A 20,493-nucleotide genomic window follows, 5' to 3' on the forward strand; every position below is an offset into this window, starting at 1 on the left:
TCAAATTAGGGTCAATTAAATTCATCTGCCTGTCGCAGATGTACTGCTGTCTACTCAGTTTGCAAGAACGGGACTATTCCGTGCCGACAACGGAGCATATCCATATCGAATGGTTTGGTCATCCAGCATCGGTCATTTCGTGACCACGGTTTTGTCGACGCTTTTGTTTTGACACCGCATTTTAACGGCCGTTTGTTGACCAGAACTTTACGTCTTCATTTGACCCGAACAGAAGGGGTTGGCCTCGAAATGAATGAGTCTCATAGACCTGGACTCGCTCGTTGCACATCCATAGTTTCTACACTAGTTCATCTCAACTAGAGCCCGACCGATATTGGATTTCTGAGCCGATACCGATAAGACCGATATCCAGTACCTTCACCGATAACCCCGATATATTCAGCCGATATTCAAAAGATATGGAATCTAGCTCAAGACCCATATTTAACACCTCAGAGCATTCATTTCAACAACTTGACAGCCATTGATATGCTTGAACATGAAATAAATGATCTAGGAGCTATAAAAATATATCAAAAGCACCAGTCCAGCAGTTGCGGATTACAGTTCACGAAGCACAATTTCTCGGCCTTTTCTCCAAGGAGTGCACTTCTGTGGTCTTAATAAATGATGTATATAGTACTAAACACAGTGAGCAGTCTTTCACTTGGTACCATAGTTAGTGACACAGCAATTGTAAATCTTTCTTCAATTCGGTTCCACCGCTTCCTTGCAGGGGATCTTTCCTTCAATGGTTCCACCAAATATTGATATTCTTCTGGCAGTGCACCAGGAGCCTTCAGCACATCAATAACAAATAGCTGAAGAAAATGTGCAAAACAACTCACATTGTCCACGTCTGCAACTGCTCCACCCATCCCCCTTGGGTCTTGACCATGACCAGCATTTCAACAATCAATTGATCAATATTTCACGCTCGTTTGCCAGAATTGGCCAATGCCATCATGGAATCAAAAATTTTCGTAGCAATTATTGGCTTTACTCTACGGTTGCTTGATTTTCTTGCCCTCTATGCTCGCATATTTCCTATCATGGTGGCCCCGTAGGCCTCAGTCAGACGACTTCATACATTACTGGTATAATTCTCGCTGTTGGTACCGAACCAATAGCACTATCTTCAGAGAAATGTTTCGACGCGACGCTTTTCTCTATCATCACGAGGGTCAGTCCAGCATGATTGAAGTTCTCATTTCTCTTAGTGATTGAGATCTTCTGCAGACGACTATCCATCCAGCTGCTCTCTGTCTTTGGTGATCGATCACTGCAGGGGGATTCCCACGAAGTCAGTGGGGCATAACGGAGGTTAGTGATCTATAATATTTTTCACATAGGCACGCCTACTGCCCTGTATGCAGTATTGCACTATACGCAGCTTGACCATTTATTTTTATAATTTACCGACTTCACATCTTCTCTGACTCACTGCCACCATGTTGTGACGTCACGAAAATGCCGATATTTTTTTACCTCCAATGGCCGATACCGATATTTCTCTCCAACCGTTATATCGACTCGATATTATCGGCGAGCCGATAATCGGTCGGGCTCTAATCCCAACGGTCTTCAACCATGTATTCCAGGAGAAAAAAGAGTAGTACAAATCTTATCATGAATTCTCTTGATAAAGCCATATTTTCCCCGTGTCTCGCTTATTGGCTACAGTAGGCCTACACAATACCTTCATATCAGATTTGTAAAAACTATAGCAGGGTTCAATAAATTCAACAAATATTACATATACATATTAACAGATAGCTCTGGCACCGTGTCGACCCAAAATTATACCCTTTGCGGTCCATGCTTAATAACCCTTGAAGGGGTAAAATTTGCGTTACAGTAACTTGCAAATGGGAGTCTGTAATGATGGTATTTATACTACTATCCTCGTGCCTCGCACTAATCGAACAGGTATTACGAAAGTATGATGATTGTTTAGCGAAAGAAAGCAGAATATCAATTTAACGTCATTTTTCCAGTCTGTGGCAGGCTCAGACTATAGATAACTAACCTACGTTAACCTAGGTTAGTTATCTATACTCGGACGTGCTGATATACTGTATGTCTGCCACTACACAAGTTCCCAAACCAGGCTTTTGGTAATGTAATAATTATAGTGCGAAAATAATAATTCACTATGGCTTGTGAGAGCTACGATTTGTGATAGGTCGTAAGTTAAACAAGTTTTACTATTGCGTCGCAGCAACAAAAGTTACACTGCCTTCGAATTTCATATTAGGTTTATTTGAATTATTCCAGGTCAGAAATATTAAAAATAACTATTCGCAATTTTCATTCGCACTTATCCGGGATTTTCATTCGCACCGTTCGCACCACCTTCGTCATTCGCACTCATCCGGGATTTTCATTCGCCCCGTTCGCACCATGTTCGTCATTCACACTGCAATTTTTTTCATTCGCACAAGTGCGAACCGTCACACAGGTTGAAAAGCACTGGTGTAACTTGAAACTGCTATAGCCTATGTTCGATAAATTGAAGCAAGATGAAGATGTTATGGATAGCAGGCCTAATGATGAAGGTTTTGAAGTCGAAGATGATTCAGAACGTGGTGTATTTCATCAACACAAGTTATTGATCTGACATAAGCTTTCGGACTTGGAATAGAAACTTTCGGAACCTTTAACATTCTTATGAAGTGAGAACAGATTACTTGGCAAGGTAAAGAAGTTATCTCACTTTCGATCAGGAGAATTAGCCTTTTCTTCGTCGGCCTACTATCGGTAGCTATTTGTATTGCCGTGATACTGGTATTGGCATAATACTGTCACCACGGATTACTGGAGGAGTTAGGAATTCCGATTTACAACTCAAGTGAATGGCAAATGCCTATAGGCAGCTCAAAAAGGATCCTAAAAAGTGTGACATTCTACAAAATGGCACCGTCTTAGCAGGGCCGTAACAGAACTTCGTCACCCCCCCCCAAAACGTTGGTCTTGGGCCCCCATAAGGTGACAAACCTAACGTCTGGGGGGCGAACCCTCACGCTATACGCTGTTTCCCGCTACTTATCATCTACATTGGGGGCCGTTGGGTGAGTCAGCTTTTCCCATCTAAACGCGCGAAGCGCGAGAAAATTCTCGAACTCATGACTAAATCGTTCAATATCATCGGGAATTACATATGCTATCAATTTTTCTTATCCTCTCTCTGCTCACGTAATCTGGGTTACCGGTAGAGCGGAGTGAGGTGTGTTTGAAAGGTGTGGGACCACTCAATAATAATTAAACACCTACCAGTGTACAGTACACCCGTCGGCAGGAACGAAACGGCACTTCGTCAGCCCCCCCAAAAAACAACAGCTTTGGTTTGGGGCTTCCATTGGGTGATAAACCGACCCACCATTACGTTGTTTACCTTTCGCCACGAAATTACAGATGCAGGCTACCGTTCAGTGAGCCAGCGCGAAGCGCGAAAATTTTCGATAATTAATGATAAAATCGGTCTATAAGATCGAGAATTGCATGTAATTGCTATCAATTTCTTGCCCTCTCTGCTCACCTAATCAGATTTACCGGTAGAGCTGAGTGAGCTGTCTTGAAATTGTAGAATCCATAAATAATAATTAAACATCTTCCGGCGGGCGGACCCGTTGGTATGACTTCGTTACATGATGTTATTTCGTGACGCCCAATCGCCCAAACGTACTAAACTAAAAGATCACACGCTTTCAAAAATTGATATTTCTTCCTGGCATATAATTTTTCCCTGTAGTGTGGTATTTGTCTTGTGAGGTTCAGATTGCCAAGACAGGAACATTGGGCTTGGGCGCCAGTCATTTAGGCGCCTATGGGTAATTTAACCTATATGTATTTTGTATATATAACAAAGTTTTCGGTCAGCTTAAGGGCAGTCCTTTTCGACCGATGTTGTCTCGATCGTTACCGATTGTTCTGACACACGTCTTGGAGTCGCATGTTACATGGTCTAAAACTTTATATTTCTTGGTGCATCGTGGCGCGGTAATGGCCAACGCTGATATGCTCATTTCTATAAATCTTGCGTACTTTTGCTTGGGAGAAGAGTACCCGATAATCAAGATATTTGGCAACCTGAAAACGCACGAAGCGCGAGAAATTTTTGGAAAAGTTGCATAAATTTTTAAAAATACCTAATAATTTATGCTAATTCACGAAATAATTTTGGGCCCCTTCGAGCTCGCCCCCCAATGTGGGGTTTGGGGTGCGGCAGTTACGGCCCTGCGTCTTAGGTGCAGTAACAATTGCACACTCATTTAGTCTTCTCGAACAATAAAGAAACATTGAGTAGTTGCAATATCACCAGCACGATTGGATCATATGCGTCAGCTTTTAAATATTGTTTTCTTTGCGGCCAGACAATAGGATGCACAGCTCATGCAACCATGATATATATGTGAAGATGATTGGGATAAGATACCAGAAAAGATTGGAGCTTACATATGTTAGCTGACTATCACTCGAGTATCAAATTAGACAACCTACATAATTATGGGTTATGAGCGTAAATTTGGACTCTTTTGAGTAGTGCTATTTCAAGTGGCGGATTTTCAAAAGAGAGTCGTTTTAGTTCCAGTTGCAAGTTATAACAAATGAGTAGCTCTAGTTCTAGTTGAGTATTTCTAAAATTGAGTAGTTCCAGTTCCAGTTCTACTCGCGAGTTTTAAAAAACGATTAGTTGTAGTTCTAGTTCTGCATATAGAATATCCAGTAGTCTGTACAAATCTGAATATGGAGCTACGCAAGAAACGGAGTTGCGACTTGATTCAAGTCATTGGAAACAACTCCCGGAAGGCCCTAAATTTGAGCTTGTCAATTAAGTTTTTGCGAATTCAGTAGTTCGGAATACAATCTATATCCAAATAGAACTTTAGTCATGCTTCGAATGTAATGTGGAAGAAAATTACAGCTAAAATTATAATTATTACGTATTTTGGGAAACTGAAAATTTTCTAGTCTGCTTATAGGACGATTCGAGTGCTCGAATCCGTATGCAATAACGATGATAATGATTCTAGCGGAGAAGAGAGAGCCGGTATATTTCGGCAACTGGAATTATGCGCCACTTGACCCTACAGGTATGAGCTGGGCAAGATCGTGGAGACATTTCCCTGCATCTAGTGTACCACCCGCAGTATTGTCACAAAGCGCAATGCAATATTTTTATGTTGGAAGAGCACCAAATAAATTTCAATGCAGTGTATCCCTGTAATTTTTTCCTGACATGAGATCTATCTTTCAACTTACCATTTCTCCATACTGCTATGACGCCGTAATGTGCGATCCTCGAACCAAAGCCTAATATTTGATTCGAAATTGAATCACCTGCAAAATACCGTTTTCTGCGTCGTATTCAAATGGTTTTTGTCTACTCGCTCATGTAGACATGCTTTTTTGTACTACTTCCATTTGTCCTTGGACAATATTATTTGTCAAAACCACCTAATTTTCGGACCTTGGTTAATGTGTAAAGTATGATTACATCAATGCTAGTCAGGGGTCAGGTTTGCTGGAACACGAGCTCTCATTTCGATCTCGCCTTCAGACACATACCACCTCTTTTTGTCTCCTATCCTTTTTATTATCTTTCTTTACTAATCATTTAGTGGGCATATACAATGCACACTCTCTACATATCCTGGCCTGGTGGAAGTCCGACTTCAAAGACTACTCCAAGTCTATTCGACGCGTTCCTATCTTTTCATTGTATCGCAGTCTTGTGGTGGATTGAAATGATGAAATAGTTAATAATAAATTGAACCTACATAAATGAAATATGCAAACAAACCGCGCAAAGTAGCCGCTATGTCACAGCATCGGCCTCGACTTTCGAAAATGCCTCCTAATCATATTGTTAAAAATCTGCTTTTGTGCCGATTGAAAGGAGTAACTCCCGAACAACGATACCGAAAGTCTGGTACTCCTCGACAAAATCTGCCATTACAAACAACTTACTCGAAAACTTTCCATGCGGTACATTTCCTTTGCACGTGTCTTTGACATCGTTATAACTACTTGTACTCAACTCGGAATCAAAGCCGTTACACTTCCTCTCGTGTACCAACGATGACTCCTTTGCATCTTAGGTAGCACTCGGAACTAACACTATTTTATTTCCTCAGACTTACACCATTGAATAGCCGTGAGATCTGTATTGAACCAAATCAACGATAATGATTTATGACGATCGAGTTAACATGACAAGACATCACGCAGCAGATCTAGTTGCCAAGTCCGGATCAAATCAGAATTCACCATTCATTTACTTTCCCTGCCATAGTCGCCCGAATATTCTCCATACGAACTGAGCGATCTTTTGGATCTGTCTCCTTCATAATGCCGACTTCATGCATCCGACACACAGACACGGACGATTCTCCGGCATTCGACGTTTCGATAACGGCTACGTTACGATCCAAATCGTCCAATGCGAGAGCGCACACTTGTTGTTTTACAGAGATAAAACCCAACTGTTCGTAAATCGACGAGTCGGAAGTGCGGAATAAAATACATCAAACCTGACCGCTCTTCGGTGGCAATCTTCGTGGGCTCGTGGAGTACATAACACTCAGGCTACGATTGATAAGCAATTGGCATTGATCGAGAGCAGGTACCAACTGAATCAATTTAAAATCTCTTGTATCCCAAACTTCAGTGTTTATGATCACTTCCAAACGGTTCGGTGGAATACACCGCTGACGGCTTGGTTGAACTCATCAAATCTATGCACAGGTAACGTCTGGTGCTTTCGGACATCCTAGAAACACCCGTCGCTTAGGACTAACCGGTCGTCATACGAAAACGTGGCGCGATGTTTTGGTAGAAACACGACTGGTTGTCTTCTATATAGGTATCAGCACTCACGTCATTTCCGTAGGTGTTGATAGCCGTGCCAGTGTTGCGGTCGTAGATAATTGCTTGCATTAAAATACTCGTGGCGACTATTTTGTCTTGCACGGTCGTGTAAAATTCGACATAATCAATACTGTCAAAAGTTACCTTTATGTCGAACGTATTGTCCATATAGCTAAAAGAACACAGTTGTGGGAGTACCAGTTGGATGATCGGGTCAGCATCACGTCTCCGGCGTACGAGGGTTCGATGCTAAATAACGGCCGAATCAAAAACTCCTGTCTTGATGCGATCTTTGAAGTTTGACGCTTTGGAGAAGTGAAAATTTCCAGCACTGTCTCCGAGAATGAGCTCGCAATCGTCATCGTGACTGAACGCAACAGACGTGAAGCGCTAATTTTGATCCCTGGTAGGCCGGGTCTCTCCAGCAGGTCTGAATCGGCAGTAAATCATTCTCAATTCGTGCCTCATACCGCCCCATTCAGGATAAACCCCTTGTCGATAACAGTGTCGTTTTTGGATGTTGATCGATGCTTCAATTTTGTTCGTAGGCTTGGAGCAACGGCGGCGGATGAATAGAGAAAACGGCGGCAAAGGTACTACCGGATTTCGACTTTGAGTGTTTGTGATTGCTGCATTTCTCTATGAAAGAATTGAGAGTAACACACCGAGCGATATCATGTTCTGCAATAAACCTTTTGCTAGGTTCGAATTTTTTCACATATTGATCCGTGAATAAAAAGTTATGATCTGCATCTGGAAAAGCCTCAACGATAAGTGTCCTGCGAGGATCCGACAAAACAGACAAATATAAATAATCGGCAGAAAGTCATCATCATACCCTGCGCCGCAAGTCTTTGAGGCAACATTACTTGTCATCACATTCTTCCATTTAGCGTCGAGAATTGCTCTTCTTGTTACGATTCCTTTCAAGAGTAACTTCACATTGTTGCCAAACTTGACGTCTAGCTGTTTGTTGTCTTTGCGGATGGGCTTCCGGATAGATTCATGTATTTTGCTGGTCAACACGTGAAGCTTTGGTGAGATCTCACGCACTGGATGGTATTCCGCAAGTCCTACGAGCGCTTTACAAGTAAAGTAACGGGTTTCGTCTGCCGTACGTGCCGGCTTCGTGACACCTAACAAAGATAGCAGGGTGTTCAAACCATCTGCCTGCCGAATGAGTTTCTTTAACTTCACGTTTCTTCTTGTTACACCATGGTGCAGCGTGCACTTTAAAAGGTTCACGTCTGGATGCATAATAGTGTTGATAACAAGATACGATATCTTACATATCCTCCACACACAGTCATATCTTTCAAAATCTGGCAGCAGTCCACATTCCAGGCAGCTTGGTCGTCCCACACTTTGGAAGACAAGAGAATAGCTCCTGAACACAAAATCGACCAAATTACCAGCTATAAATAGTCAATCAAATGGACCAAATTATCATAATTAAATAAGGAAAGCAAAAATTGTGATTTAGAGAATATATAATGAAACACATTCTCATTCATAGCATATTGCCACAGTGTAAAGACCTGGCTCGCCTGCACAAACTACCAATGTCGTTTTGTTGAAGGTTAACTAAATACCGTTTTTTGAGTGGTTCTAGTTCTAGTTGCGTGTTTTGAAAGAGATTTGTTCTAGTTCTTGTGCTTTAAAAAAAGGAATTAGTTGCGGAACAACTAGAAAGCCATCGTGAGGCATAATCAGTAGGGCAATTTTTTTTTCACTCGTTGAAATTATGTCAAAATTGTAGATTTAGGTCAGAATATGAACTTTCTTTCTCTACTCTTGACAAGATACTCAGTAAGGCATACACTTTCTACCCGATAATGTAGGAAAATATAATTTGTTGTGCTACAAAATTTTCTCATTGTTCTCATAATGCGTAATCTAACTACTGGAATTCTTCATATGGCTAGATTTTATTAAAATGATATTTTTTGATGTAAAAATTTGTCAGTTTTTGTGGCAAAAAATTTTTTTTCAGGCCGAACCACTTCGTTAGAAATGAATTTATAAGTAATAATAATTCTAATATTATGTGTGAATACCCCTAATTTGCATACGTTAGGTCACATTTGGTCAAAATTGAGATTTCAAGGTTAAAAATCTCAAAATTCTGATTTTTTAGGAGAAAAAATCGCCTACTAATGACTATCAAGCAGTTAACGAGTGCACATACCTAGCACGATACGCTTACAGTTCCCAGGACATAAAATAATCTCCGGGTATGCTAATAACCTTTTTAAATAAACCTGAAAAGAGGGAGAACCAAGTCACTAATGACATCAATAATCTATCAAAGGAACATTGGCAGCGTACCAAGAAGCAATCGATACAATCAAGAACTGATTTGAAGTTTAAATATAAAAACTGTGTATGGGAGTGGGATATAGGCACATATATATTGATGTATATAATTTTTCAGCTGATGAAAATATGTAATGTTTAAAAAATGGATGGGGACTGAGAAATATTAATAAGACAATATGAGAGAAAATCATTTTAATATACTGGCGTTTGTCTCATTCTTGATGAAGTAGCGGTGTGCTTATTAGGACTGTTCAAAAATAACAATTTTTTCAAATGTTACGGCCCACTTAATAAAACTGTTGAATTGCCTGAAAAAATTTTGGCACAATTCCAACCAATAGAAGCATTGCTATATGAGAAAAAGTAATATATTTATTTAATAAAGATCAATATAAAAATATTACTGGCAATCCCATGAAATTGTTAGGTTGCATGAAGAAAAAATGCACAACAAGTTTGGCTTAATTCCAACCAGTAAAAGCAAAGTTATTAGAGTACAAAATTTTCGGATTTGTAAAAAATAGTATTTACTGTGGAATAGTCTTCAAGTATTTACTATGGATCTTTCAGATTATTCATGGCTAATAATAGCATTTACAGTGAACAGCTGGTCTGTGCTGCTCGTCGTAAATACTATTTCAAGCAATCAATAATTGAGATTTCATGAAGGAATAGATTGCACTTCTTAAATCCTATTTTATATTAACCATACTGCTTCAAAGTAGCCTACAATTTGCAATAATTTTTGTTTTGTGGAAACTCCACATTGATTTTAAGTTTGATTCCTGCCCCCCTTCCCCGATTTTATTTCATCAGTAACATTTTTCCATCGAGTTTAGAGCAATAAAGTTGATTTTTTCCAATTCCTTGGCCCCAGAATTGTATAATCAGACATTCTTATTGGTTCTCCACCATCGATAAAGCAACAAATATCGATTTTAAAGATTTTTGCATGCAGCACGTCCACCTAGCGACAAGAGAATATGGAATCGCATTATCTTTTGAACATTTGAAAATATTTGACAATTCTGAGGGCATTCATTACAAATTTCAAAAAAATTGCTAAATTATAAGTGAATGAGTCTCCTTCTGGTTGGAATTGAGCCATATTGTTGTGTTTCGCTTTTCAGACAACCTGACAATTTTGTGAGGTAGCCAGCAGGGTTGTAATGACTCGGGTCATGACTGGATTCGAGTCACAATTTTCTGATGAGTCGATTTGACTCGAGTCATTTTCTCAAAATACGGAAATGACCCAACTCCAGTCAATAAGTGTATAGACTGGTCTTGGACTCGAGTCATTGCGCATGACTTGAACCAAGTCATGTGACAATAGAGACTCGGACGGCCAAGAGCGACATCACATTGCAATTTTGAGGAAACACACGATTGGGATTTCCTCTATTGGTACTGGTGGTTCTCTACTTGAAAATGTGACCAGAAAATGCTAAAAGTGAGGAAAATTAGTAACATAGATGCGAACCATTTGATATCACTAAACAGAGTTATAAAAAGTAGGTTTAACAAGACTTCAACTGGAAACTGAGCAGCCAACACAATGACTTGGACTCGAGTCATAATGCCATGACTAAGACAAGAAAAGAAAATCCTCACAAAAGTTATTATTGCACATTCCGCAGTCAATAGCACCCCTCTAAATAACGTCCTGATGAAGCGATAAATATGACGATGCTCCGACTCTCGCTTGTCGTAATCCGACCGCACACGATCGCGCAGAAATGGAGATCGAAAAAACGCGGCTTGTAAGTCTTGCTATCGTAGCGACAAATCGAACCTTGGCAGGTTACTCGGAAACATTGTCCGGCATTAAAATACAGCACAGACTTGGACAACAAATATTCAGATTTTCTATATCAGATAGAATAATTGCTGTACAGTGTTTATCCAAATTAGACCCGGATTAGAATTGTGGCCACACACAGGCCCGTAGCAAGAGAGGGCGTTTCGGGGTCGTCAACACGAGAAGATTCTATAATCGCCATTTACGCATGTACTTAACCCTAATCAATGGACGCTATATTAGTAAATTCGAAACACCTCCCTTTCATTTCAAAACCACCTCCTTATTTTTGGGCTGGCTAAGCGCCTGGCGACACGGTTTATTGCAAATTAGATTAAAATTAGAATAATACCTACAGTTTTTACAAATTATAGCTAACTACTAATTTTAGCTAACAGTGCTTTTTCAAATTAGACTAGAATTATTATTATAACTTGTGTTTTTCAAATTTGGTAAGAATTAAAATGATAGCCACAGTTTATTTCAAATTGGAATAAAATGGAATATTAGCTACACATCCTTCTCCTAACTAGACGAGAGTTATAGCTAACAGTTTTTTTTTCAAATTGCACTAGAATTTGGATTATATGTAAAATTACGCTGGAATTAAAATTATAGCTACAGTTCATTCCAAATTAGCATAAAAATTCAATAATAGCTACACCTACACAGGTTTTTTACCGAACTAGACTGGAATTAGAATTGTAGCTACAGTTCCAACAAATTACACTGGAATTATAGCAAACAGATTTATTCCAAATTAGACTAGAAATAGGATCATTAGTTTTTTTTTCAAATTAACATACGATTAATATTACTGCTAGGCAACAGTTTATTCCAAATTAGATTATAATTACAATAATAGCTACACATGTTTTTTTTCTTTTTCAAATTAGACTACAATTAGGATTATAGCTGTTATGTTCTTGATCTTGTTCGAACAATAACTCAATACGACGAGGTTGCAATATGAAATCAGTATATATTAACAGCAGAATAACTTCAAGACAGGCGACACGATCCAGAGTGCAGTTAAATGAAAAGACCACGAGACAACAGAACACAGGATATAAATACAAGCACGACACACGAGGAAATAATGATTGGCGGTAATTACTAATCCTATAGAAAGAAAGAGTTGTACGACACCGAACGTAAATGCACGAACATAACAGTCCTCCCCTGTAAGTTAGAGGGTTGCCCACATTTACGGTCTATAGAAATCGGTGGGTTTTCTATTTCTAATAGGATAACGTCTGCCCGACGATCGAGCAGGACTAGCTGCAGGACGTTGTGCCCTATTCCTAACCAATGGTTGCTCAGCTTGTGACTGTTGAGGCTGAGCAACTTCCCGTGTGGCTGTATCATGACCAGTGGAAATCAAGCGTGGTTGGAGTTGGTTTTTGTGCCTCCTCCAATACCCATTATCTGTTTTTATGATGTACACAACACGCCCCAGTATTTCTGTCACCACGCCAGCAACCCACTTTGGTCCGCTTCGGTAACTGCGAGCGTAAACCGAGGAACCAATCTCAAAATGAGTGACTGATTGTCTAGGCGTAACGGGTTTCGATTTGTCGAAGGGCGAGCACAAACTTAACAAATTGCGCGGCTGTCGACCATGTAAAATCTCGGCAGGCGTTTTCCAGTCTATGCCCGGGTGCGGTGCACATCGGTACGTAGCGAGAAGTGTTTGGAGCGCGAAGTTGAGATCTTTTCCCCCGTCGCAATTTTTTATTAATCCAGCTTTTAAAGTCTGGACGAAACGCTCCGCTTCCCCGTTTGAGGCAGGGTGAAAAGACGGTGATACTATATGGCTGATTGCCAAATTAGAACAAAACGTATCGAATTCATTCGATGTGAATTGCGGCCCGCCATCCGTGACAATTGTTATGGGCAAGCCTTCGATAGAGAAGACTTCCCTCAAAGCGTTGACCACACACAAGGTTGTGGTAGAACCGACATTCATTCCTTTAACGAAAGGATATTTCGAATGCGCATCGACGATGACAAAAAACATTTTATTGTTTATTGGACCTGCGAAATCCAAGTGAATTCGTTCAAAGCTTTCAGAAGTTTTAGGCCATTCGCGATACTGACGATCAGGCGCTTTCATTACCTTGCGGCAAGCGTCGCAACTCTTCACGAGATTTTCAATGTCTCGATTAATGGAAGGCCATGCGATGTAACGTCGAGCCATCTGCTTCATTTTCGCGATACCCCAATGTCCTTCGTGCAACAATGATAAGGCTCGCGAGCGAAGTGACTGCGGAATTACTACGCGCTGAAAACCATCAATGTTGAGCATGACTATGTCTTCGTGCAGAGAAAGCGAATGTTTGCGAGTCGAAAACCAAGAAAAATCATCAATGTGCACCTTGGGATTACAATTACCATGAGTGACAGATAATTTTACTAGTTTCATGGTTTTGTCTTTCAGCGTCGCGTCCCGAATTTCATTGCGAGGTAACGGTAAGCCATCGAATGCCATATTAATAGCGTGAACAATCTCCGCGTTTTCACGAATTTCCAGTTCGTCAAACTCGGGGTCTGGACCCTTTGGTAGGCGAGATAAACCGTCGGCGTTTCCGTGCTGATTGATCGGTTTATAGCGAATATCGTATTGATAAGCCATGAGCGTTAGTGCCCATCGCTGTAAGCGTTGCGCCGTAATCACGGGAATTTTCTTGTCCGGCGAGAAAATAGCTAAAAGCGGTTTGTGGTCCGTTACGAGCGTAAATTTTCTACCATACAAGAATTGACGAAATTTAGTGACTCCGTAAATGATTGACAGAGCTTCCTTCTCTATTTGAGAGTAGGATTTTTGCGAATCGGGAAGTGTTTTCGATGCGTGCGGGATCGGTCTCTCTTCGCCATTGTGCTCGATTGAGAAGCATCAGTTGACAAAATGAGCTGCTTGTTTACATCATAATGAGCTAACTGCGTAGCGTCGATTACGTCGTTTTTTAGAATGCGATAAGCTGCGTCACAGTCCGTATTCCAAATGAATTTCGCGTCTTTTTGAAGAAGACGGTACAAGGCAGCGGCTTTATTCGTGAAATTTGGAATAAACGCGCGATAATAATTGACTTTGCCCTGGAATGCCTGTAGCTGGCGAACATCCTGAGATTTAGGCAACTGTTTGATTGCTTCAACGGATTTGTTAGACGGGCGTTTGCCATCCTTGTCAATTATGTGACCAAGATACTCGATACTAGTTTTGAAAAATTCACATTTAGCGAAGTTGACGGTGAAACCGTATTCGGTGAGGCGCTCAAAGAGTAGCGATAAGTTGCGAAAATGATCGCGTTCATTAATGCCAGTAACGATTATGTCATCGATAAAACTAGCAACACCGGGTAAGCCGGCGATCATGGCATCAATACAACGTTGGAAATTTGCGGGACTAGATGCGACTCCGAAACACATGCGTCGATAACGGAATAGACCGAATTGCGTGTTGATGACACACAAATTCTTCGCATCATCATCTAATTCTAGCTGAAAATAAGCATCGGCAAGATCAATTTTCGTGAAAATACAACCACCCTGTAACTTGTGAAGAATTTCATCTAAGGAGGGCAGGGGATGTTGATCTATCTGAATGTGTTGATTCAATGCTTTGAAGTCACCACAAATGCGTACTGATCCATTTGATTTAGTGACGGCAACAATTGGTGCTGCCCAATCACTGTAATTGATTGGTTCGAGAATACCTTGATCGACTAATCTATCCAATTCGGTTTGAACAGCGATTTGCCTCGCGAAAGGCAAAGGACGTGGCTTGTTGAATACGGGCTTAGCATTAGGTTTCAAGTGAATTGTCACCTTTGTCTTGGTGCATCGTCCTAATACATTAGAGAAAACGGAGGGAAATTTGGACTGAAAAGATACCAATTTGTCGTTCGAATCAGAAATGTCGATAGTATTACATGATTGCGATTTGACCATCTGCGAGGAAATTGCATCCAAAGCAGACGTTCCCTTAGCGGTCATGGAGAAAGCATCGCTCCAATCGAGACCAAAAATGTTTTGCCCACGGTGTTCGTCGAGAACTACCAATTTTAAGCCAACTCGAACTTCAGAACCCACCTGCACGGTTACAGTGCAAATACCTTTCACTTTCAGTGGCTTGTCGCCGTATGCTACGAAAGAGCAATGGTATGCTGAGAGTTTCGGAGAGCCCAAAGTTTTGTACCCAGTCAATCCCACCATGGCGGAGGGTGCACCAGTGTCCCACTGAGTCGGCAACGGAATGCCGTTGATGCTGGAGTTGATCCAGAGATGGTTTCCTACGCGTCGATATAGTTGATCGATGTCGAAGGAGAGGAGCGGCACTGTGCAGAAATTGACGGATGTGACCTGTTGCGTGATACTAGGTTTGGTAGACATGCAGACAGGTTTGATATGACCTTTACGACCACATTTCTGACATACTGAATGTCGATATTGACAGTCTTTTCTCTGGTGATCGATGAAACAGCGGCTGCAGGATTTTAGTCTTTCCAGGAAGTTGCCTTCGTTGGATTTGGAAGGTTTTCTCCCCTTCTGATAACTTCCCGTCATTTTGTTGACGATGGAAGTGTCTTTTCCGCTACTCTCGCCCTGGATAACCCTATCGGTTTCCAGCGTTCTCACGTGTGTTGCGGCTACTTTGAGAACGTCGTCAAGGGATGGATTGGTTTGTGTTAGACAATGCCGTCTCACATCCGCGTGCGGCGTTTCTTCAATGATGAGATCACGCATTAGCTCATCAACGTAGCTCTGATCACAGCCATCTCTTGAGCATATGAAGTTGCAATCCTTGGTGATTCCGCGTAGAGTTGCGATCCAATCAGCGTACGATTGCCCCGGTTGCATTTTGCAATTGTAAAATTCGTACCTGGCTGCTTGCACATGAATTGAGTCTGTGAAGTGTGTAGACAACTTCTCGGTCAACGCGTCGAAGGTTTGTGCACTGACATCAGCAGCACCAAACAAATTACGTAGGAGCGAGTACGTTTCAGGTCCAACCCATAAGAGTAGACACGCTCTTTTCTTCTCCATGTTGGAAATGCAGTAAATTGCAAGGTGATGGTTGAATCGTTGCAGATATTGGTCCCACTTCTCCTTTGATTTTACAAAGGAATCAAACTTGGGAGCGGCAGCTTCAGATGTTGATGCACCGGGATTCAATCTCTGCGTTAATTGCGCCATTTCTTCCTTGTGCTGAGCATTTTGTTGCTTCATGTCTTCTTTGTGTTGGTTTTTTTGCTGTTTCAACCCAGCCATCACTTTCGCCATTGCTTCGTCATGCTGTGCGCGTTGTTCCGCCATCATTTCCTGCTGCTTCTCGAGCAGCTTCAGTATACCTGAATCCATGCTTTATCTTCCTCGCAGAAATAACTATGAATCCGACTTCTGAGACCAATTGTTATGTTCTTGATCTTGTTCGAACAATAACTCAATACGACGAGGTTGCAATATGAAATCAGTATATATTAACAGCAGAATAACTTCAAGACAGGCGACACGATCCAGAGTGCAGTTAAATGAAAAGACCACGAGACAACAGAACACAGGATATAAATACAAGCACGACACACGAGGAAATAATGATTGGCGGTAATTACTAATCCTATAGAAAGAAAGAGTTGTACGACACCGAACGTAAATGCACGAACATAACAATAGCAACACAGTTTTTTACCAAATTATTAGATTAAAGTAGAATTATACTAGATATTTTCCAAATTACATACGAGGTAAAATTGTAGTTGGATTAGAATTCGAATTACGGCTAACATTTCTTTTTCCGAATTGGGCTAGAATTAGGATTACAACTGTTTTTCTCATATTACTTTGGAATAAGTTGTGGCTAAAGCATATTCCAAATTAGATTAAAATTAGAATATTAGCTACAGTTTTTCCAAATTAGACTAGAATTAGAATTATAACTAGTTCTTTCTTCAAATTAAGTTGGGAGCAAAATAATAGCTACAGTTTTTTTTCAAATTCGAATTACTGGCTAAGCGAAAACTTGTAAATTGAATGGAGTTTGTTGATATTAAATGAGAGTTCATTCCCATATGTACGAGGATTGCAAATGTCTGTGCACAGAAAACTTGGCTCAATTTGCTGTGTACAGTTCTCGTGTATAACAATTTCAGGTAAACCAGAAATTAGGCCAATATCATAATTACAATTAGATCGTAAAAACATTTTACAAATCAAACTAGAATTAGATTGATAGCGTCTGGCTTTAGAATTAACTAGTTGTCCAAGTTTGCTACTAACGAACTTGATATAATAGTGTGAAAATTTATATCAGGTTTGCGGATTGCCTGTGTCGTACATAGCACAACAAGTCCTGAGACAATACTATCAACTATTAAAAATCGAAAATATCTCACAGTCAAAGGGTGATTTTTTTTTCATCGAAAAACTCCATAGTCTTCTTTTTACTGTCCTATTTTTCGTTGAGGTGATACACGGCTAACGTTACGCTGTATGGACAGAAAATACGGATGGCAACATTATTGGGTAACGGAATTAACTTCACCTTGTGCCTGATATTGCAAATTGATTATGATTGACGTGAAGAATTGAGTGTTAATTATAATTATTAGAGTCGTATAGCGAGAGATGAAATTTGAGAGAACTGAATTATCGAGTCATATTGTTTTGACTCGAGTGCAAATCCACCTTTTTCAACTATGACCGAGTGATATGGAATAGTTTGCACTCATAATTTCATAATCTTTTCAGTCCTAACAGTTTCTGGCCTTATTTTCCAATGTAAATTCACGTAGGCCTACCTATCGCAAAGCAACGCGATGCTCAAATATTTCAAATTTTCTTCCAACTCCCAAAACGACATTGGAAAAAACTGTACATTCTTTCATGATTCACGATGTAACAAGAAAAGGTGAATTAATTCCACCACCGGCCAAACTTCCAATTGTTTCTGATTCTCGTCCTCATTCCTTCTGTGTAACTATTATCTTGCACTTACTCAAAAAGAATTAATGCGTAAGTCGCTAAAGTTCCTAACCTAGACATGGCATTATAAAGACTATAAGTCAAATAGGCTAACAAAAATATGACATGTTTTGAAGTACCGGTACTGGAACATGGTGTGAGGACGGTTCCGCCTTTTACATGATGTAGCAGAGATTCATGACTTACTTTATCTAATGTATTGAAGCAAAAGGTTCCTCATTTGAGGTGGCATGTGTGTCTGAAAAATCCAGCAGTGGATGAAAACATCGCTATGCTATGGCCCGAAGATGACATTAACAAGCCAACAGTTTCCACTCCTCCGCGGCGGAGTAGGTTGTGTCACAGGTCATTATAATAAGTCGACTAATATCCCAAAATAGAACAGAGAATGCGGCGAAGTCATCCATGTGGTGTGCACAGTCGTAGATATTCACGGTAACAAATACTATGTAGTACTGCGTAGTAGATCGTTCGTGACATGGTAGGGGTACTTATGGGCCCTCTCGCACTGTGCCTCGAAACTCGTGTTGGCGCGGTAACCCTTTTGGACACACGTAACGAAGATAATTTCTGTCATGTAGATTTTGATTTCAGAGTAATAAATACAATGAATGTATAAATGTGTATACTTGTGATTCTTTTCCCGACTGTGAACAGCAGACTATTCGGTAGGTGCGAAACAGCGGTATGGAAGGTGCGAATAATCCGAACTGAAAGTCGGCGTACTATTCAGGTTACGTACGAATCAATAGACAGCGAGAAAAAGACTTGGAGTTCGAATGCGATCGGTCATTTGTCACGACTCGATATTTGAACCGTGTGAACGATCCCTATACTATAACGCTATCATTTCACCGTGCTTATATCAGCTACGTTAACATGCCTCCGCAGCCATAGGAGTAACGATATATTATGTCACCGTAAACGTTAGGGTTAACCCGAATCGTCATATGACGTGAATCGGTCATCCACAATGATTTGGAATGTAAACTAAATAATAGCGTGACTCTTTCTATACTTGTTATTCAACACCACTTCATCAGATATCACTATACCTGCTGGTAGAGCACCATCACACAAGAATCCGCGGGCGCAGTGGTGCAGTTGGTAAAACGCTGCAGTCACGACACCAATGGTTGCTGGTTCGACTCTCGGCTCTCTCGGCGACATGTTTCTATGTGTCGGAGGTTTATGTGGGCTCCTCATCCGCCGACCTCACTGCTTGTGCGGTGTCATACGAAAAGCCCAGACGGGTAGCCTAATACCGAAATCTGTTGGGCTGTGCCCGCGCAGGTTCGAGTCCAGCCGTCAAAAACTGGGTGCCGAATTCGGCTTGTAGGAGTTTTTTGTATTATTTCGAATGCGAAGTTTATTACAAAGGTTTATAATTTAATGTAGTCCTACGTTATGAAGGCTGATTGCGTAGGTATCTATGTACTATAGCTGCTTTAGAGTATAATATATCGTCATAAGACGTACAGTTTCCGTAAAATTCTCACGAGTGACAGAGCTACATATCTTCGGCAATATCTTTGATAGGGTCATAGTCAAGAAATTATTTGTGATGAAATAGCCAGTGCAACGTCTCATCGGGTTCACGTTTGCACTTACACTTTTAGCGGCTCTCATCACCATTACTCCAGTGCTCCAGCAGTCGGTTAGCGCGCCGTGCTCATACCGCAGATACGGATACATTAGGAGATTGCGAGTTCCTAGCCTCGCCTGGAGCAATATTTTGCACTTATTTATGTAGCTGTTAAACTTGGGCGCAATGGAACCACAAACACCTGATCCCGCATTCTTGTATACCCAAATTGCATAGGTGCTAAAAGTCCTTTGACGTTGTTTCCATTAACATAAATATTGAGGTATGTATGCATGAACGCGCATATTTCGATTCAACACCCTTCCGACACGCAAAGTCTGGAAACTTTTCAGAAGTCGTAAATGAGTTTCTATAGACACGATCACGTAATAGCCTGCAGTTCCCTGCATAGCGTTAACGTTGAGTATATTTTTCCACCGCTCCAATGGAATTTCACTTGGGGTAACGTAGAAAAGGGGTAACGTATCTTGGGATGGGGAAAACAGGACACGTTAATCAAACTACAAAAGTTAGTTTACTTTACTTCAATTTAAATAGCTGATTTTGAAATATTTACTGGAAATCTAAATCTTGTTGTGTTGCCTAAAGAAAAGGTCATCTCACCGATTCGACTCGCTAATTACCCGCTCTAACGTCCGTATTGGGTAACTCCTCCTATAGGAGGACATGTGATAACCCTGCTACAGAACGAAGATTAGTACTTGAAATGATAGCAATTTTGGGGGTATAGTGGACCGTGTTGGGACCGTAAGCCGCTATAGCTCAGTGGTTAGAGCACTGGTCTTGTAAACCAGGGGTCGTGAGTTCAATCCTCACTGGTGGCTCAGAATCTATGCTGCCGTTAGTAATGTTATTTATAGTTGGATAGCTGGTATATATATATATAGGTTTAAGCTTCGGAGAAATTTTCACTGTT

General features: G+C 40.7%; 1 non-coding gene across 1 annotated transcript; it reads left to right on the plus strand.

Annotated features, from left to right (window-relative positions):
* The first annotated feature begins 20,328 nt into the window (after window positions 1-20,328).
* Trnat-ugu (transfer RNA threonine (anticodon UGU)) lies at window positions 20,329-20,401 on the plus strand. Its single transcript has one exon. It is a non-coding gene; the product is annotated as a tRNA-Thr (tRNA).
* Window positions 20,402-20,493: the final 92 nt, after the last annotated feature.

The sequence above is a fragment of the Botryllus schlosseri genome, chromosome 1, assembly GCF_051294905.1.
Source record: "Botryllus schlosseri isolate E-star chromosome 1, Bs_hap1, whole genome shotgun sequence".
Taxonomy (NCBI): domain Eukaryota; kingdom Metazoa; phylum Chordata; class Ascidiacea; order Stolidobranchia; family Styelidae; genus Botryllus; species Botryllus schlosseri.